The sequence below is a fragment of the Pituophis catenifer genome, unplaced genomic scaffold (genome assembly GCF_029215685.1).
Source record: "Pituophis catenifer annectens isolate HBS135680 unplaced genomic scaffold, rPitCat1.0.hap2 SCAF_12, whole genome shotgun sequence".
Lineage (NCBI taxonomy): Eukaryota > Metazoa > Chordata > Lepidosauria > Squamata > Colubridae > Pituophis > Pituophis catenifer.
Genome location: NW_027256892.1, coordinates 3,838,404 through 3,863,561, shown reverse-complemented (window position 1 = coordinate 3,863,561; position 25,158 = coordinate 3,838,404). Strand labels below are relative to the sequence as shown.

The following is a 25,158-nucleotide window of genomic DNA, read 5'->3' as shown; positions in this document are numbered from 1 at the left end:
CACTGACTCCAAAGTTCCACTGTAGGTAACTCTTCGACTTACGACCATAATGAAGCCCAACAACAATGTGTATGTTGTTAAGCAAAACACTTGTTAAATGAGTTTTACCCCATTTTGCGACTTTTCTTGTCACTGTTGTTAAGTGAATCACTGCAGTTGTTAAATTAGAAACCAGGTTGTTAAGTGAATCTGGTTTTCCCATTTTTTAAATTATTTATTTATTTAGCGTATGGCAAATACATGGACTTATAGTAGTTCAAATGTTAATGTCCAGTCCACCCAGCCATTCAAGGACAGGGTGCTCCATGTTGAAAAAAATCAGACATTGGGCTGATGTAAGCTCTTGATTTCGTTTATCCGTTGCCATGTATTTAGAGAGCCAGGAGTTCTACAAAGATGTCTGATGGCCAACTGTCGTTAACTGCCAATTCCTCAATGTAGTCTGGCTGCCGATTGTTGCTAGTTGTTTGGTTCACACTTCCGTGCTATCCAGGGTGCACCACGAGGAGGTGAACTAGCATCACACCCCGGTTTCCCCATTGACTTTGCTTGTCAGAGGGTCGTAAAAGTTGATCACATGATTCTTGCCAAGCATCTGAATTTTGTATCACATGACCATGGCAGTGGTGGGTTACTCCTGGTTCTGTCCGGTTCAATAGAACTGGTAGTAAAAGCAGCGGGAGGCTCTGCCCACCTGTCTGGACATCATAATTGACGATCTGTGCATGTGCAAAAGCTTCTGCGCGCGTGCTCCCGTTGCAAACAGGTAGTAAAGGTAAGTAGAACCCACCCCTGGACCATGGGGATGCTGTCGTAAGCAGTGGTGGGATTCAGCCAGTTCAGGCCGGTTCGGGCAAACCGGTGGTTAAATCGCTGGGTGGCCCCGCTTCACCCCTTCCCGCCCCTTTCAGGAGTTTGCACGTGCCCCATTTTGGCTCCCATGTAAGGCCTCCTAGGCTCAAAACAGGGTGTGGGGTGGGCCCTCATGCCCCATTTTTGCTCCCAGGAGGCTTCAGGAAGGCCTACTAGGCCCAAAACGGGGCGCAGAGGGTGGCACATTCCCCTGTGGCCCATTTTTGCTCCCAGGGGGGTGCAGGAGTCCGAGTGCTGCCTGTCACACCAGGGGTGGGTTCCACTTACCTTTGCTACAAGTTCACAATGAGAGCGCGCACGTGCGCACCTTTGCTTCACGCACACGCGGTGCTTCTGCGCATGCACAGAGTGTCCATGATGACGTCTGGGCAGGTGGGCAGAGCCTCCCACTGCCATTACTACCGGTTCACAAGATACGGACCTAACTGGTAGCAACTCACCACTGTGTCATACCCCCTGGCCACGCCCACCATGGCCACGCCCACCCAGCAGGTCATTAGGGCAGAGAACCGGTGGTTAAATTATTTGAATCCCACCACTGGTTGTAAGTGTGAAAAATAGTCATAAGTGCCTTTTTTCAGTGCTGATATAACTTTGAACCGTCACTAAACGAACCATTCTAAATCGACAGCTACATGTAATCCCATCCCCTCCCTTTACAACCTCGCAGCCCAAGAGCAAAACATTGGTTGCAAATTGTTCCTTTCTAGCAACATCACTGCAAAACTAAATTATCTCTTCTCAATCCACCAGGAGGTTGGTGGAACTGAAGTTTGATCCCTCAAATAGTTCTCTGTTCCACTCATTGATGTATAACATAAATTCCCAGACCTTCAAGTGCCATCAAACATCTCTGGTGCGGTCTGTCCCCAAAAGTTCAACTATATTGAATTTTTAATAGTTAATATTTAATTTTTAAATGAAATGGAATTTAGATTAGGTGCAAATTCTGTTTTGTTTTCTTATGCTTTCTAAAAAATGCGACTCCATTTTATTTGATGACAGACTCCCAGCAAAAAAAAAGAAAGAAAGAAAGATATATACACTTCTATTTTAGCTCATTCATACATGGCTAAAATACTCACTCAAATAATCTTGCTGTATACAAGCGTTTGGCAGTATTGGGGTTTTTTGGGCATTGTGCTTTGCAAACACCTAGAAACACTTTGAAAAATTCTTCTATGAAGAATCATAATTTTAGCTATGCCTGTGCACATACATTTGGGTCATGTGGAAAGGAAAGAAATGTGTGCTTGGTCCAATTCATTTTAGAACTTGTTCTGTTTAACCTGGAACTCGGGAACTGTGAACTTTGATAGCGAAGAGAAGATTCATGAAACTTGAAAAAGAAGGAAGGAAACTTGCTTAGCTGTTTTAGAAGTCTTTAGATGGTTTTGACTTGATGAATAATGACCTCTAACAGGCCAAATGTGTTCATTCCTTAACCCACTTTGACAAATAAAGCACTGAGTCCTTAGTCTAATTTCTCATCCGACAAGCTCTTCCTAATGATAATTCTACTCCCTTGCTGGCTTTGTCCATTTGCCTTAATGTCTCGTTCTTCTAGCAGCTCCTTAATTATTGAAGATGCAAACATCTGGATGAAATAAGCCAAGGAAATATCTAGCAAGCATTGCATGTAATCCAAAGCTTTCCTTTAACCCCCCACCTTTCACCTAAGATTTATGATTGGGGCTGGGGGGAGGGAGGAAACTGAACTAGGAATAGATGCCAAATTTACACGATCCAGCAAAAGGCTCTAGCAATATAATTTTGAGAAGCATTAAAACATGATCATGAAACATTAAAAAAATTTTTTGTTAGCAGCAGATATTTGTTACCAAATTTGTTAGCTTCAGGTAAGATGAACATCATGGTGAAAGGACTAAAACTCACTGTTGCCCCTTTCTATATGTACAAACTAAATATCAATATTCTCAACAAAGAATCACACAAGTACAATTGATAATGTTCCAAAATGTAAAACAGAGATGAACAAGCCTAGACATGAGAGTAGAGTTGTGTCGGGCACAAAGAATCAGGATGCAGCCCAGAAGATTGATTTAAGCCTACACCCAAGAATCTGATGAGCTAAAGTTCAATACTAAACTGGTGCCAGACAAGGGTCAATGGAATTCAAGATGGGTTGAACTTGGATCATTTGTGGCAATGTAAGGACTCTAAGCTGATGACACATTTAACTCCACCCCCAGCTCTGCCTGCTCTTCTACATTATGTGAACAAAGAGCAAGATGGTAGCCATATCTTTTTGTCCCCAACTTTGTGGACACCCCTATTAGGACTCACAAGCCATGTACCATTCTCATTACTTTGTTCGCATATAATCCTGTAGAAACATGAATTGATGTGGAAGAAGAGAGTTAGTTAAAAGCTTATATCAAGTGAGAGGAAGAATTACCTATGAGGAGGACCAACTCTGGCCTTCTGAAAAATTCCAGGTGACTTCTCAGCTGTTCAACTAGAATCCACAGGCATGTCCAAAAAGTGGAAGGCTTGCTGTGGAAATGCCATCTCCTGTTTAAATTATAAGCGCTTTAAAAATTTGTTATTGACCCAAACAATTCAATTTTGTTCAGTGCGGCATTGTAATCCTTAACAAAGGTTGACAGCCACATTGTTTTTTCTGCATCCCACCTGTTTAAAATGTCCAGGAAGAGTCCCCCAAACCCAAAACCAGAACAGAATCCTTAGAAATAGGCGAAATACCTTGTGAGAATCAGCTGAGCTGTGTGCATTATATAATGAGCGTTTCCCATGGAGGACTCTTGTCATAGCTATGTGTGATTTACTGTACTGCTTTTTTCTTCATTTTCATCAGGCATTGTGACAAAAGGGTGGGAATTAATTCTAGCATGTCCACATATCATCTGTAATTGGATGATTCAATTGCTCTTGACAGAGACACACTGCAGGACGATGAAAGCGTGATGAGATTTTTATGCATAAGAAGCTGCCTTATTCCAGCTCAGCCCTTTAGTTCATCTAGCTTTACTTTGTTTACTCTGGCTGGCAGCATCTCCACAGGCTTGTTGAGAATGCTGGAGAATGAATCACGATCCTTCAGGATATTTGCCTGATCTGATTCATATTGTTCAGTGACTCAAAGTGTACTTCCTAAACTGATTCATGGATTGTTTCCCACCCTCTCTTCCTCTCTTATTATATCATCTATCTATCTATCTATCTATCTATCTATCTATCTATCTATCTATCTATCTATTTCTCTCTCTCCCTCCCTCTCTACCTACCTACCTACCTACCTACCTACCTACCTACCTACCTACCTTACCAGTGGTGGGTTGCCCCTGGTTTGCACTGGTTCTATAGAACCGGTAGTAAAACCGGCAGGAGGCTCCGCCCACTGACCCTGACATCATCAAAACGCTTCTGTGCATGCGCAGAAGAGCGTGCGTACATGTGAGCGAAGCAAGTGCCTGCTACCTACCTATATAGCTACCTCTCTCTCTCTCCCTCCCTCCGTACCCCTACCTACCTATCTACCTATCTACCTATCTACCTATCTACCTATCTACCTATCTACTTATCTACCTATCTATCTATCTATCTATCTATCTATCTATCTATCTATCTATCTATCTATCTATTCAACCATCCATCCATCCATCCATCCATCCATCCATCCAACCTACCAGTATCTATTCTATCTATCTATCTATCTATCTATCTATCTATCTATCTACCTATCTATCTATCTATTTACCTACCTATCTATCTATCTATCCAACCATCCATCATCCATCCATCCAACCTACCGGTATCTACCTACCTATCTATCTATCTATCTATCTATTTCTCTCCCTCCCTCCTTCCCTCTCTACCTACCTACCTACCTACCTACCTACCTTACCAGTGGTGGGTTGCCCCTGGTTTGCACTGGTTCTATAGAACCGGTAGTAAAACCGGCAGGAGGCTCCGCCCACTGACCCTGACGTCATCAAAACGCTTCTGTGCATGCGCAGAAGAGCGTGCGTGCATGTGAGCGAAGCAAGCCCCTGCTACCAACCTACATAGCTACCTCTCTCTCTCTCCCTCCCTCCGTACCCCTACCTACCTATCTACCTATCTACCTATCTACTTATCTACCTATCTATCTATCTATCCAACCATCCATCCATCCATCCATCTAACCTACCGGTATCTATTCTATCTATCTATCTATCTATCTATCTATCTATCTATCTATCTATCTATCTATCTATCATCTATCTACCTACCTACCTACCTACCTATCTATCTATCTATCTATCTATCTACCTATCTATCTATCTATCCAACCATCCATCCATCCATCCAACCTACCGGTTATCTATCTATCTATCTATCTATCTATCTATCTATCTATCTATCTATCTATCTATCTATCTATCTACCTACCTACCTACCTACCTACCTACCTACCTACCTACCTACCTACCTATCTATCTATCTATCTATCTATCTATCTATCTATCTATCTATCTATCTATCTATCTATCTATCTATCCAACCATCCATCCATCCATCCATCCATCCAACCTACCGGTATCTATTCTTTCTTTCTACCTACCTACCTACCTATCTATCTATCTATCTATCTATCTATCTATCTATCTATCTATCTATCTATCTATCTATCTATCTATTCAACCATCCATCCATCCATCCAACCTACCGGTATCTATTCTATTTATCTATCTATCTATCTATCTATCTATCTATCTATCTATCTATCTATCTATCTATCTATCTATCATCTATCTATCTATCATCTATCTATCTATCTATCTATCTATCTATCTATCTATCTATCTATCGTCTATCTTACCATCTATTTATATCTATGTCTGTCTCTTTTCTCTCTCTCTCTATCCTTATGCACTCTCTCCTCCTCCCTCCCTCTCTATTGATAAAGTGGGATCAAATACCATTTTACAGGAAAAAAATGAGCATTTTGAGGATTTTTTTTAAAAAAAACTGATGCCAATAATATAATCTGGAACCTGATCTGCCTACTGGCTCACATTGCAATGCAAACTGACTAAATTCACACTAGCTAAATCAGTGTGCAAGACGGAAATCAGTGCAATTCTCTGAAGAATAACAAAAAGGCATACAAAACAGACAAGAGTGCTGAAAATGTGTGTATTCATGAAGTATATTAAAAACATATTTTAAAAGCACCAGGCAAAAAAATACATAGCAAATACACACACACTTTCAGTGCTGACTTCGACAAATAAGATCTTCAGAAGGATGAAACAGAAAATGGAAAATTAGAAAGCAAAGAAAAAATGATTGCCATGTATCATTTCCAATTTAGAAGGTTGTGATTTTTTTTTAATGTTCAGAAATAGTTGCTGTTAAACAACTGATTTATGTGGGGCATGTGTAAACATTTCTCCAATTTCAATAATTAAAATACTGGTTATCAGATCTATGTTGCATTTTAAAGACACTCCAAAGATCAGTGGATCCACAGTTGTTTGCTCTAAATGCCTCCTTTTTAGGGAGCATCAAAAACTGCAATGGGCTGGATTTTACTTTCTCTATTGCACTTTTTTAAAAAGTGAATTCATCGGCCACATGTTTCTTTGAGCCTAAGCTCTCCAAGCATTAAAGTGATCCCCTTCATTCTAATTATTACTGAATACATCCAATACTAATGACGCTTAATTGTTCCACTAGAACACTGTCTGTTATTTTTGGCAGCCAGAATGAAAACAGTTTCAAATGCCATCAAAAGATCTTGCGGAAACGTAGCGTATCCAGGGCAAATGCATGATAATATGCAAGGGTGTGTTAATATTACGTCATTTCTTAACGCCACAGTTTTGTGATCATTTCCAACCCATATTTGGGTTGCTAAATGGCTATGTGAAATCCAGTGAATTGAATATTGTCAGAAGGAACTTGTTGGCAACAGAAGATGTTTTTATCTCTGCTCCTGAAAATAATTTACCTCAGTGATCTAAACTGCATTACCTCTACATTGATCTTGACTTACCTCAATTTTTTCCACAATGTTTGAATTTGTATGCGGCACCAAACAAAACTTTTTTCACGTATGGATTTTTAAAATTATTTTTTTTGGTAACACTTACTTAGCAGTTTATGGAAAAAAAGTGAATGATCTCATCAAGATTCTTACAAATTAAAAAAAATCTGTGCTTATTAATTATGCAGGATTAGTCTAATTATAATTCAGCAAATTAATTAGCGACAGAAGGTGTTCTGAAACATTGGAGTACATTTGCATGTTAAATGGAGAGGCTAGTCTGTAATATATGTAAATTTATGCATGGCTTCATAGTTTTAATTTAAAAATTTGCAGCTGCATATGGTATGGGAGCAGGTGAAAAGTCAGTTTTAGTTTAATGACGCTAACAAACATTGGACGCTGTCCTGTCTTCAGGAATGAGAAGGCACCCATCTTGGCTATTCTATAAATCTGTCCTCAGAGTCTAATGTTACATCAATGTTCAAACTCAAGGTCAATATGGTATCAAAGTAGGTATAAAAACACCAACTCAACAACTCTTTCAGAGATGAGGGGAAAATATAGGTGGACCAAAGAATCTTGATTATAGGTTGACTCCCTTAGCAAATTTATGCATATTTCTTTCGGTATGATGGCAGTTTAGGGACTAGAACAGCTCCTGGCTTGTGTTGAAGCAAAAGCTTTTATCTGAGCGTTATATGCTCTGGCAGGTGTAAAATAGGTTGCTAACCTTGATTCTGTCTTTGGAATGTTCATGCCACAGCTAACTCATCCCCTCCCTCTCTCTCTCTTGGAGTTACAGGAAAGTTATTACCAACTTTGAGCGCACTAAATAGGTTGTCCTCACCATCTGGCCACAATAGTAAAACCATTGGACCAAGTCAGTGGGTCTCTGGGTGAAGTTGTCAGGGGTGGAGGCAATTAGTAATCAGTGCTCAATCTTCCGTAGAGATTTGGGGAAGAAAGGGGATTCCCTTGAAAAGGTTGGATTCCATGATGGATGGACATAATCAACATTGGTTAGGAGGGAGTGAAGTTTGCAAAAGGGGTTACTAATTTCTGTAACAGTGGCCTGACCTTTTTTAAAACTGCAGGTAGCCCTTGACTTGTGATCCTAACTGAGCCCAAAACAAAGCGAAACATTGGTTAAGTGAATTTTGCCCCATTGCATGACCTTTCTTGCCACGGTTGTTAAGTGAATCACTGCAGTGGTTCAATTAGTAACACGGCTGTTAAGTGAATCTGGCTTCCCCGTTGACTTTGCTTGTTGCAAAAGGCGATCACATGATCTTGGGATACAACAACGGTCATAAATATGAGTCAGTTGCCCAAGTGTCTGAATTTTATCACGTGCAACGGTCATGAAAAATGGTCATAAATCACATACCAGCTTAACAAATATCAAGCAGTGCTGGGATTTAGGTATCATGCATCTAACAAATGTTGAACTTGCCTATCAAGCAATGCGACTTTACCCCAAAGAAGATGCCCCTTTTTGAGAGAGGCATCTGGAAAACTGTAGATTCATGGAGGCAAGGAGGTTGAGATGTGCCAGGCCTCCTAGGTTAACCAGACAGGAGGCATGACTTGATGAACTAATTCCACTTTACTGTAAGGCTACATTAAGAGAATTTTGCAATCTGAAAGTACAAATTTACTGTGGCCATTCTTAACTGCTTTGAGTAGGTTCTTCCTAGGTTTCTTTCTCTGATTGGTAAGCCACTGGAATCTTCTGCCTCTTTTCTGTGATTGTTTCCTAGGCAGGGTCTATTCTTCTGGTGCCCAAGGTCATTTACACCAGGGGTCCCCAATCCCTGGTCAGTGGGTGGCACTGGTCCATGGCATGCCAGAAAGTGAGCCACACAAACAAGAAAGCCCCATCCACGGGATGCAGGCAGCACGCAAAACCACACCCCCTCCGGTCCATGGAAAAACTTTTCTCCATGGAACCAGTCCTTGGCACCCAAAAGGTTGGGGGCTACTGGTCTGTACAGTCCATTCAAAGATGTGAACCGGGGAGATCCAGAGTTCAGTCTACTCTCAGCCAGTCACTTTATTTCAGTCAAATCTATTTTATAGGGATGTTATTATGGGGTTTAAATGGGCAAAATGCTCATTTAATTACCCTGATCTTCTGGAGGAATAGCAGAATAAATGAACGTCTGTATCAATAGGGGAAACTTTCTGGCTTTTTGTGTGTAGATATGAACCTGTCAAATTTAATGCTTGGAACTCTGAAACTCTGAGTCTTCTTCTCCTAAAGATAAAGGTAAAGGTTCCCCTCGCACATACATTCCCGACTCTAGCGGGTGGTGCTCATCTCCGTTTCAAAGGCAAAGACCAAGCGCTGTCCGAAGATGTCTCCATGGTCATGTGGCTGGCATGACTAAATGCCAAAGGCGCACGGAACACTGTTACCTTCCCACCAAAGGTGGTCCCTATTTTTCTACTTGCATTTTTTTACATGCTTTCGAACTGCTAGGTTGGCAGAAGCTGGACAGGAGCTCACCCCGTTACGCAGCACTAGGGATTTGAACCACTGAACTGCTGACCTTTCGATCGACAAGCTCAGTGTCTTAGCCACTGAGCCACCACGTCCCTTCTTCTTCTCCTATAACTCTACTATTCATATATCTTGGTGAACATCTCAAGACCTTCTAAGAACTAGTGTGTGACCTCTGAAACTGAGGGATATGTCTCCTCTCTTAATTTCTAAGTAACTAAGATTTTTACCTGGACTTTGCAGTGGTTTGGATTCCCTCTTCAAAAATCCTTTGGAGGATGAGGATATGTGGCAACATTTTGCAACATTTTAACGAAGCTATATCTTTCAAGAGTTGTATCATTCCTGGAAAAGATGTGGCTGCTATAAGAGGTTGCAAATAGGCACTGTTTTCATACTCCTATGCATTATGAAACATCTTTTGGAGATTGAACCTGAATAATTCTAATAATTAATCTCCAAAAAAACTATTATTGTGAAGACAGAACTTGCCAGAGAGTTAGTGGCTTGCCTTGTTCTTCCATATACAAAGCTCCGTTGCTTCACTCCTACTTCTTCTATATATATAAAAATGGCTGTGTGTGTGTCTGTGTATGTTCCAGCATAACTCTGGAACGCCTTGAGCAATTTCAACCAAACTTGGTACACAGATGACTTACTCTCTGGAAAAAAGTATTGTGGGAATAAGACACCCCTAACACCCCTTGGGGTTTGTTTGTTTGTGTGTGTCTGTGTGTGTATGTTCCAGCATAAATCTGGAATGCCTGGGCCGCTGAAATGAAAAGGAATGAATTATATCTATAGTGTCAAATAACAGTACTTTTGACGGTCATAGTGTGCATTTTGGATTCAAGTTCTGTTAAGATACAGCCTGTTGTGCCTTAAAATGGCTTCTACTGTACAGCACAGTGGAGTTGCCATGGTAACGGCTTCACAATACTCCACAAGGGGGCTCCCTCTGAGGATTGGGATAAATAAATACAATGCTGGGTAATCAGCTAGTTAATTATAAAATATGCCATGTCTCTTACCCTGAGCTAAGCCATAATAGAGTTTGTTTGGGTTTCTTTAGCATGTTATGTGAACGCATTTACCACTGTGGTTAGGTAAATAATGGCTCAAGATGAGTTGAGGTCAGCCAATTATGGTTTACTGAGTAAATCACGGATAAAGAAATATGTGAAATATGTGATATGTGAACCAGAGCAGGCCTTGAAATTCTGGAACGAAATTATCCTCCACCCAAACCTCTCATGTTTGCATATTCCCATCTATTTGCTTGCAAGTTGGTAAAAAGTTTTCTGTGTATGTGTACATGTTTATAACTGGGGATGTCCAGAGAGAGAGAAAGAAAGAAGCCCGCTCTGTGAAATGCAAACTGCTCATATTTGCAAAGCGCTCTCTGAAGACTTTTTGGAAGAACATTTGCAATTATAAGCATGCTGTTAGACTAGTGTTTCATTTTCAAGGCAGGCCCATGGAGTTCAATTATTATTTTTATTAATGGTGTCAGATTTTCATTGGAGTGCAAAAACAAGGCCGTTTTCCTTGGAGAGATTTTTCCTTCCAGCAAGTGTTGGAGTGGCAAATGACCATCTTTGCAACAAAACAAGTGCCTGCAATCTAATGAGGGATGATTAGTTCAATCTCTCTGCTAAAAAAACAAGAGATGAAAACTAGAAAGAGGAGGGGTGTGGTGTGTGTGTGTGGAAAACTCCAAACAATTATCTTGTTACTGAAGATACTTTCTTGAGTACAATGTTCTGTATTTTCTACAGTGTATTGTATTGCTTTGCATTGAAGTGGGTACTAAGCTATTAGCATGTTGTGTGAACCATGGTTAAAACCTCAAATACTTTGCCTTTAATGCAATTCCCTTTTCTTAACTTTGATTTATGGTTAGCACATTGTACGTATCTAGCTAATGATACGGACGTATCTAGCTAATAGATTAAAAATACTTTCCTGAAATAGTATCTACACAGACAGACATAAATATGCAGGGAAAAAAAGAGGGAAAGGGAAATATGGTAGAATCAGGGGTGAAATGCAGCAGGTTTTGACAGGTTCTGGAGAACTGGTAGCGGAAATTTTGAGCAGTCCGGAGAACCGGTAGCAGAAATTTTGAGTAGTTTGAAGAACCAGCAAATACCACCTCTGGCTGGCCCCAGAGTGGGGTGAGAATGGAGATTTTGCAGTATCCTTCCCCTGTTGTAGGGTGGGAATGGAGATTTTGAAGTATCCTTCCCCTGGAGTGGGGTGGGAATGGAGATTTTGCAGTATCCTTCCCCTGCCATGCCCACCAAGCCATGCCCACAGAACCAGTAGTAAAAAAATTTGGATTTCACCACCGGGTGGAATACAATATTGTATTTGGGTTTAAGGCTTAAATTTCCCTTTCCTTCAGATGGATACTTTGTGTTTGTGTTTGTGTGTGTGTATTTGTGAGAGAGAAGGCCATAAAATGTAGTTCTGGCTAACTGTTCAACGTTGACACAATTGTGCACTTTTTAAAATTAGAAAATGTCACCAGGTTTGAATGGCAGCCATCTGAACTGGTCTCATTGACAACTAACAAGGGATCAGCAAAGGGCAAGACTGCTACAGGTAGACCTCGACTTACGACCACAACTGAGCCCAAAATTTATGTTGCTCAGTGAGACATTTGTTGAATGTTGCCCCGTTTTGCGACCTTTCTTGCCACCATTGTTAAGTGAATCACTGCAGTTATTAAGTTAGCAACACGGTTGTTAAGCGAATCTGGCTTTCCCAATTGACTTTGTTTGTCAGAAGGTCACCTGAGGGGATCACATGACCCCGGGACGTTGCAACGGTCATATATATGAATCAGATGCTGAGTGTCTGAATTTTGATGACATGATCATGAAGATGCTGCAATGGTTGTAAGTGTGAAAAATGGTCATAAGTCACTTTTTTCAGTGCCATTGTAACTTTGAATGGCCACTAAATGAACTGTTGTAAGTCGAGGACTACCTGTGGTATTCAAGGCTCTCATTGGCCATACACAGATTCCGGGGCACTACTTGATGGTTTGAGTTGACTGCGAGGATATAACTGAGGAAGTTCTCTAACTTCCTATAGAGTTTGGTAGTACAGTGGTCTAAAGCACCCTGTTATTAAGACCAGCTGCCTGCAATTACTGTAAGTTTGAATCTCGCCAGGCTCAAGGTTGACTCAGCCTTCCATCCTTTCTAAGGTAGGTAAATTGAGGACCCAGTTTGTGGGGGCAATAAGCCGACCTTGTATAAATATACAAAAGGATGAAGGCTATTGCTTAACGCATTGTAAGCCGCCCTGAGTCTCCGGAGAAGGGCGGCATATAAATCAAATTAAAATAAATAAATAAAAAACTTCAGATGACCTAAGGCTGCTGTCACCTTGACAAACTGTCCAGAGCTGCTTGTCCTAAAATGTGGAGCATTGTTGGCACCCTTGATTTTCCTTTCTGTGTTGTTGTTGTTAGTTGTGAAGTTGTGTCCGACCCATTGCGACCCCATGGACAACGTTCCTCCAGGACTTCCTGTCCTCTACCATCCCCCGGAGTCCATTTAGTGACTCCATCCATCCACCTCATTCTTTGCCGTCCCCTTCTTCTTTTGCCCTCAATCGTTCCCAGCATTAGGCTCTTCTCCAGGGAGTCCTTCCTTCTCATTAAGTGGTCAAAGTATTTGAGTTTCATCTTCAGGATCTGGCCTTCTAAAGAGCAGTCAGGGTTGATCTCCTCTAGGACTGACCGGTTGGATCGCCTTGCAGTCCAAGGGACTCGCAGGAGTCTTCTCCAGCACCAGAGTTCAAAGGCCTCAATTCTTTGGCGCTCAGCCTTCCTTATGGTCCATCTTTCACAGCCATACATTGCAACTGGGAAAACCATAGCCTTGACTATACACACTTTTGTTGGCAGGGTAATGTCTCTGTATTACCCTATAGCCATGATGGCAAACCTATGGCACGCATGCCACAGGTGGCACGCAGAGCCATATCTGTGGATACGTGAGCATTGCCCTAGCTCAGCTCCAGTATGCATGTGCACACTGGCCAGCTGATTTTCGGACCTTCCGGGACCACCAGAAGTTGGGAAACAGGCCATTTCCAGCCTCTGAAGGGCCTCCGGGCGGAGTGGGGAAGGCTGTTTTCACCCTCCCCAGGCTCCAAGAAAGCTTCTGGAGCCTGGGGAGGTCGAAAAATGGGCCTACCGGGCCCATCGGGCCATCACGTGCCAAAAGCAGGGGGGAGTGTTGGGGGGTGTTGTGCACATGCGCAGGGCAGCGGGACACATTGAATTATGGGTGTGGGCATGCACATGCATGCCCCCCCGCTCCCCCCGCTTTTGGCACGCGATGGCAAAAAGGTTAGCCATCCCTGCCCTATAGCAATTAAGTTTATAGAGAGAAATAAGAGCAATGGTCTTCTGTTTTCCAGACTTACTGATATGGAAAATAAATGGATTTGTGGGTGAAATATTTATGGATCTGTTTTATTTAAGGTTTCTAAAGTATCTAAGTAGGAATGACACATTGCTTGCCAACATCTGCAGTTATATCTGAGGTGTCAATACAAAAACAACGCCCACCATTCTGCCAATTAAACACCCTGGATTTGTGGGCAAGAGAGTTGTTAAAGTATGTTAATGAGGGAGCTAGAAAGCTGCCTTATGCCAGCTAACATCCTTAGTTATCCCTGCTCCCCAATATCTGGTTTGTAATAATTCTGCTCTGCTCTGCTACTATCTCATGCGGGTTCTCCTAAACTGATCCCCTAAACTCTCTATGGAGGCTGCCTGTTCCTTTCACTTTCCTGTCCTATGTTAACATGAAATTGCAATAGTATCCACATTCCACAACGAAGTTATTGGTTTTTTTTTTCTTTTTTAAAAGCGCACTTGATGGTAATAGAAGGGCATTATGCTGGGGATCTATTTAAAGAGCCTTGGTAGTACAGGGGTTTAAGGCACCCTGTTATTAAGCTGGTTATTAAGACCAGCTGCCTGTAATTACTGCAGGGTTCGAATCTCGCCAAGGCTCAAGGTTGACTCAGCCTTCCATCCTTTCTAAGGTAGGTAAATTGAGGACCCAGTTGTGGGGGCAATAAGCTGACTTTGTATAAATATACAAAAGGATGAAGGCTATTGCTGAGCACATTGTAAGCCGCCCTGAGTCTTCGGAGAAGGGCGGCATATAAATCAAATTAAAAAAAAAAAAGTCATAAACCATGGAATTTCTTTCTAAACCTAACCTTTGGTCTAAGTCAAATAAAGATGATCTTCAGAGAGCACCACATTCATGGATTTGGAGTGGGTTGGGTTAGAAGGTCCATAATGTATGCCAATCCTAGTTCTTCAAGGATCTAGACCCGTGATGGCAAACCTATGGCATGTAGCCATATCAGTGGGCATGCCAGCTCAGCTCTGGCGTGCATGCGCGCACTGACCAGCTGATTTTCGGGCCTTCTGGGCCCACCAGAAGTAGGGAAACAGGCGGTTTCCTGCCTCCGGAGGGCCTGGGGTGTGTTTTTCTTTCTTACCTGGCTCCAGATCCTCTCTGTGTATCTGCGGAGGGTGAAAACAGCCTTTCCTACTCCCTCGGAGGTCCTCTGGAGGCCTGAAAGGGCCCATTTCCCAACTTCCGGTGGGACAGGAAGTGACATTTTTTTGCTGTCCCCAGCCTCCAGAGACTCCTAGAGAGGCCCAAAATTCCCAAAAGTTGGGTAAGACCTTTGAGATGCAAATGAAATTAAGCCCGATATGTAGTACTTTTATCATCTATTTCAGGCTGACAAGCAGTATATTTGTATTGCTCTGGCTACACTTTGGAAACCAGATGTTACATGGTCTTAAAAATCTATGAAAGCAACAAGAGGTCCACGCAACACTTTCTCAGAGTGAGCTGTATGGACTTCTTGTTCATATAACTTAATGCCAAGGGCGACCTCTTTTTGTCTATTGAATTCCAGAAAGTTGGCGGCAACTGAAAAATAGCTTTTCTAACTTTGCGAACTGGGTCCCTGGTCATAACATCATCATAGTGTATCAGCTGATAGAAATGTAAATTCCATACAGGAACCTATTATCACATGTGGTGGACCTGCCCAATGGCAAAACAATATTGGCTAACGATCAGAAAACAAATAGAAGAAATAGCCCATCAAAGAATAGAAATGAGGCCAGAAACCTTTCTACTAGGCATAATAAATGGACAATATGAAAAGGAAATAAAATACTTAATCATTCATATAACAACAGTAGCACGAATAATTTTTGCACAAAATTGGAAGAGTAGTGACATACCAACGGAAGACAGAGTAATTAGCAAAATCATGGAATGTGCAGAAATGGACAGACTCACAAAGGAATTGCAAAATAGAGAGGAGCACGATTACTATCTAGTATGGGAAAAGTGGTACACCTGGTTGGAAGATAGAAAAGGGAAAAAAGAATAGGAAGTAAGTGGAGTGATGACCTAATACAGAAATAGGAACATAAACTACGAATACAGGTTAACAATGAACCACAAAGATAGACATAAGAGAAAGACCAAACAATGAGGAGTCAAAAGCACAAATAAGAACATACAGTATAGTTGCGATAAACTGGATATATATTTGAATTTTTGTTTATATGTTTACATGTTTTGTATGTTTTGTTGTTATTTGTTTTGTCTAGTTTGTATTTAAAAAAATAAATAAAAAAATAGTGTATCAGCTGATAGAACAGAAAGGATAAGTTCAAAGAAGAGATTTCCATTCCATTTACTGTGTGCTTGGAGAGAGAGCAGATTGCAGATTACAGATTAATAGAGTTGGAAGGGATCTTGTAGGTCATCTAGTCCAACCTCTCGGTCAAGCAGGAGACCCTACACCATTTCTGACAAATGGCACTCCAGTCTCCTCTTTAAAGTCTCAAATGATGAAGCTCCCACAACTTCCAAAGGCAAGCTGTTCCACTGGTTGATTGTTCTCACTGTCAGAAAATTTCTCCTTATTTCCAGGTTAAATCTCTCCTTGTTCAGTTTCCATTCATTATTCCTTGTCTGGCCTTCAGGTGCTTCAGAAAATAGCTTGACCCCTTCTTCTCTGTGGCAGCCCCTCAAATATTGGAAGACTGCTATCATGCCTCCCCTGGTCCTTCTCTTCACTAAACTAGCCATGTCCAGTTCCTGCAACCGTTCATCATATGTTTTAGTCTCTAATCCCTTAATCATCTTTGTTGCTCTTCTCTGCACTCTTTCTAGAGTAGGGATCTCCAAACTTGGCAACTTTAAGACTTGTGGACTTCAGCTCCCAGAATCCCCAAGCTAGTTTTGCTGGCTGAGGAAATCTGGGAGTTGAAGTCCACAAGTCATAAAGCTGCCAAGTTTGGAGACCCCTGTTCTAGAGTCTCAACATCTTTTTTATAGTGTGGCGACCCAAACTGGATGCAGTATTCTAGGTGTGGTCTTACAAAGGCATATTTAGTCATCTAGTTTGAAGAAAGGAATTTTATTCTGAAATATGTAGTGATAGAAGGAATTATTCTTAAACACACCCATTATTCCTTTGCATCAGGAAAGACCATAAATTTTGTGGATTTGACAGTTTGTAAAGGTAAATAAATTGGTTTTTCTTTAGATTCTCCTTAAGGGTCAGCATTATGTTTTCTTTTATATTGCTTCTGGAGTAATTAATAAGCCTTTAAGGAAATGATAGAATTTTTAATGCTCAATCTTTCATATTCCCCATGATTTTGTAATAAATATTTCAAAGTCAAAGTATTACATAATTAGTTTTTTGTAATGCCAATAACAAACCAGGATCAATACACACCCTCAAATCTTGCTTTGCTTTAGTATTTATTTTACATATCCCATTTTTCACCCAGGAGATGAAAAGACTTACAAAACTTTTAAAAAAGCAATAAAACATGTCAAACTCTGGTTTAAGCAAATCATAGCTTGGATATCATGGGGAATATTGTCAATTAAAAATCGGAATCTTCTAGCATACAAAAGAAAAGGAAAGAAGAGTGATAATAATATTATGCAAAAATTCTCCACTTTTTTTCCCCTACCTGTTCTCATTCAGTTTGCTGAAAGAGAATTAGCTTTTGAAATTTCTTTCAAAGGAGAAGGGAATGTTGATAACATTCTCAGGAGGGGAAGGTAGCAGTTTTATAACCATCAAGTGACAAAATGGCCGAGAGGTATTTGGGAATGTCCTGTCTTTCATTGTATTGTATTTCATTGTCTATCAAATTTCATAGGAAAGAAGCTGCTTTTTTTTACGTTTTCCAGTTGGGAATTATGAGTAATATCATTATCGGAATGAGCACCCTAGAGATTAAAACAAAAACCAGTTTCACAGGGGAAGAAAACTTTTGGGAAATTACTAAGAGAAATCAGCAAAACATCAAATAGAAAATGGTGCAAGGCCACATTTGTTTGCATAGTAGGAAATTACATTGTTTTTTAACATCTGAACAAAGTCAACAAGGCATGTGGTTATACGTGGTTCTCCTATGCTGGAAGATGGATTTTTATACTAAATGTTCCCCTGCATATAGAACTGAACTATTATGGAGAGAGGTATAATTTTTATTTCTCTTTCCTTTTCATGCCTGAATATATCAAGTGCCCTCAGTCCCATCTCAATTCTCCAACTAAATAAACTTTGTTAGACACTCATAACCTATTCCAATGTACCTCTTATTTTGGAGGGAGAGGTCAGAGTGGGGTCTTTTTTCCATTAAATAGAACAACAACAAAAACAAAAGAAGGAACTTTACAACAAAGTTGTAAAAGAAAAGAAAAAGAAAAAAGAGTACACCAAACAATTGTGTGTGTATAAGGATTTCTTTATTCTTTAGAATGGCATTTTTTTTAAATTAGATTTATATGCCGCCCTTCTCCGGAGACTCAGGGCGGCTTATAATGCGTTAAGCAATAGCCTTCATACTTTTGTATATTTTTTATACAAAGTCAGCTTATTGCCCCCACAAACTGGGTCCTCAATTTACCTCCCTTAGAAAGGATGGAAGGCTGAGTCAACCTTGAGCCTGGCGAGATTCGAACTTGCAGTAATTGCAGGCTGCTGAATGTTAATAACAGGCTATTAGTCTGCTGAGCTGTCCAGGCTCTTTGAGGAAGTTGATGGATCAAGTTCCAAAGTTGACTGTCTGGAGATTCTCAGCCATCCAGGTCATGGTTGTCCCAAAGATGCTTTTTCAAGAGGCAACGAGACTTTCTGGGGTTTTTTCTTTTAAAAAAAAACAACGATGAGAATGAGAAATGAAATGTCTTCAAAGAAAAACCAGAAAGTCCAGCTTCCCCTTGAAAAGGGATTCCAAAGTTGACTTTCATGGAAGGAAGTGAGGGAGGGAGGGAGGGAGGGAGGGAGGGAAGGAAGGAAGGAAGGAAGGAAGGAAGGAAGGAAGGAAGGAAGGAAGGGAATTTCCAAGTTGATGGGCATCATTACATCTTGCTGTATTGAGTTCCATGGGAGGAAGGAAGGAATTTTGCTAGTATTTCTTCTTTGCTCAATAGAAGGTGATAGTTGTACCCCCAACTGACTTGTCCCTGGAGATTTCAGGGTTAAATCCGGAAGCCAGATATAAAAGTTAGAATCTGATTGCATTCTGTATTAGTTGAAGTTTGTGAGTGATCTTCAGTGTGCTGTAGTGTCATATGTAACACATTGGAGTAATCCAGGTAAGGGGATATTAAGTGTATGCACTTTTTAAGGGGCAGAACAATGTGGTTTATTTCCCCAGACTTCATACAAATATGGTTCAGCATATGAAAGGATCAGCTGGATTGATATTTTTCATTCAAGGCAATCAGCCTAGTAAATTAAAAATCTAATCCCAAGATTTACTCCAGTAGTTGGGATTTTCCCAAATGCTCCTGCTTGCTAAGCCATTGACTTTTTTTTAGGAAAAAAAACCCCTTATATTGATTTAGGATGTGATGAGATAAAAATGAGGGATTCAAATTAGCAATATGCTTCGTAAACTCTCAGAGGTTTAAAACGATAATGCCTTTAATAAAATACCGTACCTAGTTTGGTATTAAGTTACAACCAACTTTAACTTAAATTGGAGCCAAGCTTGAGCTATGAGGAAGGAATCAGCCAAACAAAGCTACTTGCTCTATTTTCTTGTCTTCTGTGTCTGCTAACACTCTTATTTTTGAGATCTTGGGTGATCCATCAAGACCATAATTCCTTTGTGGAGGTCAGGTGCCAACTTAATCCCGGTGGAGACACCCTTTTGTGGAGGTGGTCCATTGATTTTGGAAATAGTGCCACTTCCTCCAAAGGGAATGAGGGGTGATCTCCAGACCATTTTGGAGAAGGACCAGAGGTGGTATTCAGCAGGTTCTGACCAGTTCTGGAGAACAGTAGTGGAAATGTTGAGTAGTTCGGAGAACTGGTAACTACCACCTCTGATTGGCCCTGCTCCCATCTATTCTCTGCCTCCCGAGTCCCAGCTGATGGGAGGAAATGGGGATTGTGCAGTAACCTTCCCCTGGAGTGGGGAGGGAATGGAGCAGTGGTGGGTACCTCCTGGTTCAGTCCGGTTCTTGTGAACTGGTAGTAATGACGGCAAGGGCTCCGCCCACCTGCCCAGACGTCATCATGAATGATCTGCACATGTGCAGAAGTGTGAGCGAAGGATGCGCATGTGCGCACGCTCCTTTTGCGAACCATTGGGTCTAATGCTACAAGCTAGTGAGCCGACTAATAGAGTGTATGATATACCGTATTTTTCGGAGTATAAGACGCACCGGAGTATAAGATGCACCTACCTTTTTGGATTTTTTTTTTTTAATTTTTTTTTTAAATTTTTTAGACAAACACACATACAAACATATAATGTATTTTCTTTGAACAGACTATTTGGCTGGCTCACAAATTTAAACAGTGTTTAGTCATTTCAATTAAATTTACAATTTCTATATTTCCTTTTTGCCATATTTATTCCTCATCTATTTTTTTTAAAAAAAACAGTATTACCCTTCATTCTCATGTCTAATCTTAATCAAATTCAATTTTTCCCTTCTATTCTATATTATACCCCTTCCCATTGTCATCTATTTTTATATCCACCCTCACATTGGTTAATTATTTAATATTACAATTGTTTAATACAAATTCAACATTTTAATATAAATCAATTAGTTATATAACTATCTTTTTTGTATATTAATCAATATGAACATGAATATTCCAATTATTTCCATGCAATCCAATTTCTTACAAATCAATTAATTATATTTACCAATAATAATAAACCAAATAATTTCCCCCATATATTCCTCCAAACCACAACTTAACCATTTCTGCTTTCAACACAATATACAGTTAATAGTATCTCAATTATTACAATTCCCTAGTTAAATAGAGCTTTTTTTCTTTTGTCTTTTAAAATCTTGAACTCTCCTCTTTTGCCCTAAATTTCCCATTGTTTGCACCTACCTTTTTTGGTGAGCAAAAAGAAAAAGAAATCGCTTCCTGCCTCATTGCAGCACAGCCTGCTTTACTTTCAGTTTCGTTTTTTTCAGCATAGCTAGGGGGAAAAAAAATCTGCTCCAGCACTTTGCAGCTACCAGCAAAGCCCTGCGCAAAACAGCTGAGAGCAAATCAGCTGAGAGTCGGGAGGCTGATCTAAACAACCTATGCTGAAGCTAAAAGGGGCTGTTTTTTCTTGCTGTTTGCTTGCAAGGAGGTAACTGTTGCGAGGCACAGGCCAAAGGGTGGGGGCCAGTGGGTGGGCAGGGATACATTTGGTGTATAAGATGCACCTAAATTTTCACCCCCTTTTGGGGGGTAAAAAGGTGCATCTTATACTCCAAAAAATACGGTAAGCATATAAACATATATATTTCCATTTCCTAGCTGACCGAGCCAGCATTGTCTGAACATGCTTCTATGTGGCCAGTATGACAATATCCCATAGGCTCATGGAATGCTGTTACCTTCCCACGAAGTGGTATCTATTTATCTACTTATATTTACATGGTTTTGAATTGTTAGGTTGTCAGGAGCTGAAGCAAGAACAGGAGCTCACCCGTCAAGGGATGCTTGGTCTCGAACTGCTAAGCTTCCTGTTGACAAGCCCATTTTAACAGCTCCACCAGTGTGCCCCCCTCCTTTCATCTAACTACGCTCAACAATGAAATCAAAATATAGATTCCCAGCTCTTTAGACTGGAGATCAGAAAAATGCAACCTCTCCCTTCTCTAATGTTGCCTGGTTTTGCTTGCTTAGTTTTTTCCAACATCAATTTAAACAATGAAACTCCAGAACACTGCAAGTAAATATTTCAATCACTGTCGCACAATTATATTTGTTGCCCATTGCTTCTGAATTCTTTGCAGATTTTAGTTTGTTTTTATTTGTTGTTGATTTGTAACGAAAATCAAAATTCATTTATGCAGTGGGAAAAAAAAAGAGTCAATGTTTTCAAGAATTATGTATACAATATATTATATCATTTTAAAGATGGTTTTTTGTTCCTTCTAATGACATTTGCTATTTATTTAAGAATAATTGTAAATGACTCAGATACGTCGTATTTCCTTTGTGTCTGGGTTTTGTTTTTTTTTTAAATTTATAGTTTGGGAAGTTGACAAACTGGAATTTTATTGAAGATATAAGACTTTAATATGTGCAGGGATACATTTTTTTCTCCCTTTTTTTCATTTCTTTTGTGTTTGTGTGTATATGTATATATGTTTTATTTTCTTGTTGGTAAACCTTGGGAAAAATATATATCTTTCTCCTTTAAAGTTCTAATTCAAAGCATGAATGTGTGAGTTCTAGAGGGACTTTGGGACTGCGGTAAAAATTCGTTGTCATAGTAACAGAAAGGAAACTAGGCCTAGTTCACCTGGGACTTTAACTTACTGCAAAAGCTTTTTTTTTTTTTTTAGACAAGCACTCAGCAAGGGAAATAAATAAATAAATTGTTCATTGAGTTCCCAGTTGACTTTCAATACCCACCCCTCCTTCCAACTATTCCCCTCTTCTATATATGCATTTTATTTTGTCCTGCAGCCTTCATAAATTTTCTGTGTCCCAGTTAAATCTGTGGGCTTTCCCCCCCACCCCCTTGCAATTTAAATGCACCACTAAAATGCCGGAATAAACTCTTTTTCTCACATTCTCTCCCCTCCTCCCTTCCCTTTCTCTCCCCCTTCTTCCCTCTCCCACACCCCATCGTCTCTCTCGAAAAAAATTTTTTCCAAGTACAATAGAAGAAAGACAGTCCTAAACAAACAGAGAGGAACCTATTCTCTGCAGCATTTTGAATAATATAATATATATATATTAGCAGAATCTGTTCAATTGGCTTTTACAATTCAGATAAAAAGGAAATGATCATTTAAGACCCTTTCTGCATAATTTGCTTGGGAACAATACAGATATGGTTTGCCATTGTGCTTATCCAAGATGCTTTTCGCCTTCCTAATCTAGCCTAAAGCCTAAAATATCCCAGTCCATCTTAAAGCTTTAGTTTTGCATGATAGTTTCTCTTCCTATACCTACTAAGGTTGACCCTGCTTAGCTCCTGAGCCCAGAGTGGCTCATCCAGAGCCCCCGAGGCCATGTTCAGTTTTACAGTTTCCCCATGCATAGCTAATATAGTGCAAGATTGTAGGTTACCAAACAAAATGCTATTCACACTTTAACGTCCCTGCTCCCCTTATTATGTGAATAATATTCTGTTGTTTCTATTGCAGATATTATAGATCCACACCCCCAAATTATGGAATAACGTTCATAGTTTATAATGACTGGAAAATATTCATTTTTCTTGGAACATATTTTTACTGTGGATATATTTATGCAGATACCAGTTGAAAAATTAACAGTCAAATCTTTAAATCTGCAAGATGCGAACTTTTTTCTCTTGTCCACCCCACCAATCCAGACTCGCCTTCAACTTTTGGATCGTAGTGTGTAGCTATTGTGGCTAGGCATCATGCTTTGAGATTCGATCAGGCATATATTTAATACAAAAATGATGTTCCAGAATACAAGTCCCTGTAGCTCAAGCAATGCCCAAAAAACGGAGCATTAAATAAATAAATAAATAAATAAACTTTATTGTCATTGTATGTGTATACACAGTATACACATACAACGAAATTTACTTGACACCCAAAGACCAGGTCCCACACACATAACAATCCCCAAACACACTCCCACCCACCACAGTTCCCCACCCCTCAACCACCCGAACATCCACACAACAGACCTAGTAATAGTGTCCAACAGCTCACTGATGGTGGCCCTTTAGTTCATTGTTGAGTGCAATTATAGCTCTGGGATAAAAACTATTCAGAAGACGTGTGGTCTGAGTTGCCATGGATTGTCTTAGCTTTTGTTGAACAGCTAAAGGTTTCCTTCAAGGTGATTTTGAGTCTTGATCTCCACATCTCGTGTCCATGGCAGCAATATGAAAATAGTTTGCCATTATTGTCTTCAATGGTTTATTTTTATTTCCCAATCCAGCCTCCTTGGATTTTGCAAGTTTGTCTTATTTAGATTCTAGGGGAATAACCAAATTTAGCTAAACGTAGCTACCTACTTCAGCTAGCTCTTGTTTTGTTTTCCTTTAATTTTTTTTATAGAATGGCTTACAGAACAAAATTACAATCAGTCATGTCCAACATATTTATTTCATATTTGTTTGTTTAATGTTTATTCATCAAACAAAAATTACAAATTCAGACAAGCAAAATGAAAAAAAAAAAATGTGACAGGGACGTTAAGGCACATTTATCCACGCCAGCTTAAGGACCTCTTACATATGGGGTGAGGTCAGTGGTGGGATTCAGCCAGTTGGCACCACTTCGGGAGAACCGGTTGTTTAGTTTCTGAGCAGTTTGGCAAACTGGTTGTTGGAAGAAATCATTAGGCAGAGAACCGGTTGTTAAATTACTTGAATCCCGCCACTGGTTAAGGTCTATAATTTTTATAGACCTTACCCAGTGGCGTATAAAAATTAGTAGCTGATATAACTGAATTGAGGAGAATATTCCAAACTTTGACAACTATATTACAAAACAATTTTTTAAATTGTTTCAAATTTAAAACGGTTTACATTTGGTTTAAAGCGATATGTTTATTATTTTATTTCCAACGTATTTATTTCAGGGTGGATTTGATTTAAATCGAGTTGATTTAAATCACAATTTAAATCATGATTTAAATCACTAGTAAAAAGGCTCGATTTAAATCAACTCAATTTAAATCATAATTTTTAAAGAGCAACTGTCATCTCTGCTACTCCTTTGACCCACTGTTGACACACCGATAGTCCCAGTGTTGCAGAATATACAGCCTCCTGCTTCATAACTAAGCTCCATTTCATGCTGAATAAACTAAATTATTTATGTATCTTAAATAGAAAACTGTCTTACGATAGATTTTTACCCCAAAAGTTTTTTTTTTTATTGCAAAAGTTTTACAATTAGATTTTCACCCCTTTTTTCACCCCCCCACCTCCCTCCCCAAACCCTCCCTAACCCTCCCTAACCCTCCCCCCCCAGACTTCCCTATTATATACTCATAACTAATAACACTAGTAAACAAGCTTAAACCCATCCCTCCCCCTGTATAATTTTTCCTCTTTATCTCTTTACATTAAAATATTTCTAATACATTAAAATATTTCTAATACATTATTTTCAAATAAAAGCTATTTGATACTTTCTAGTTTGGTATTTGTTCTGAACATATTCTATCCACCTTTTCCATTCCCATT

At 39.9% G+C, this 25,158-nt stretch overlaps 1 protein-coding gene across 1 annotated transcript in view; it reads left to right on the top strand.

Annotated features, from left to right (window-relative positions):
* The window catches only part of EBF2 (EBF transcription factor 2), a 272,712-nt gene that overhangs the window by 171,090 nt on the left and 76,464 nt on the right, over positions 1-25,158 (top strand). The gene's annotated exons all lie outside the window — the stretch shown is intronic.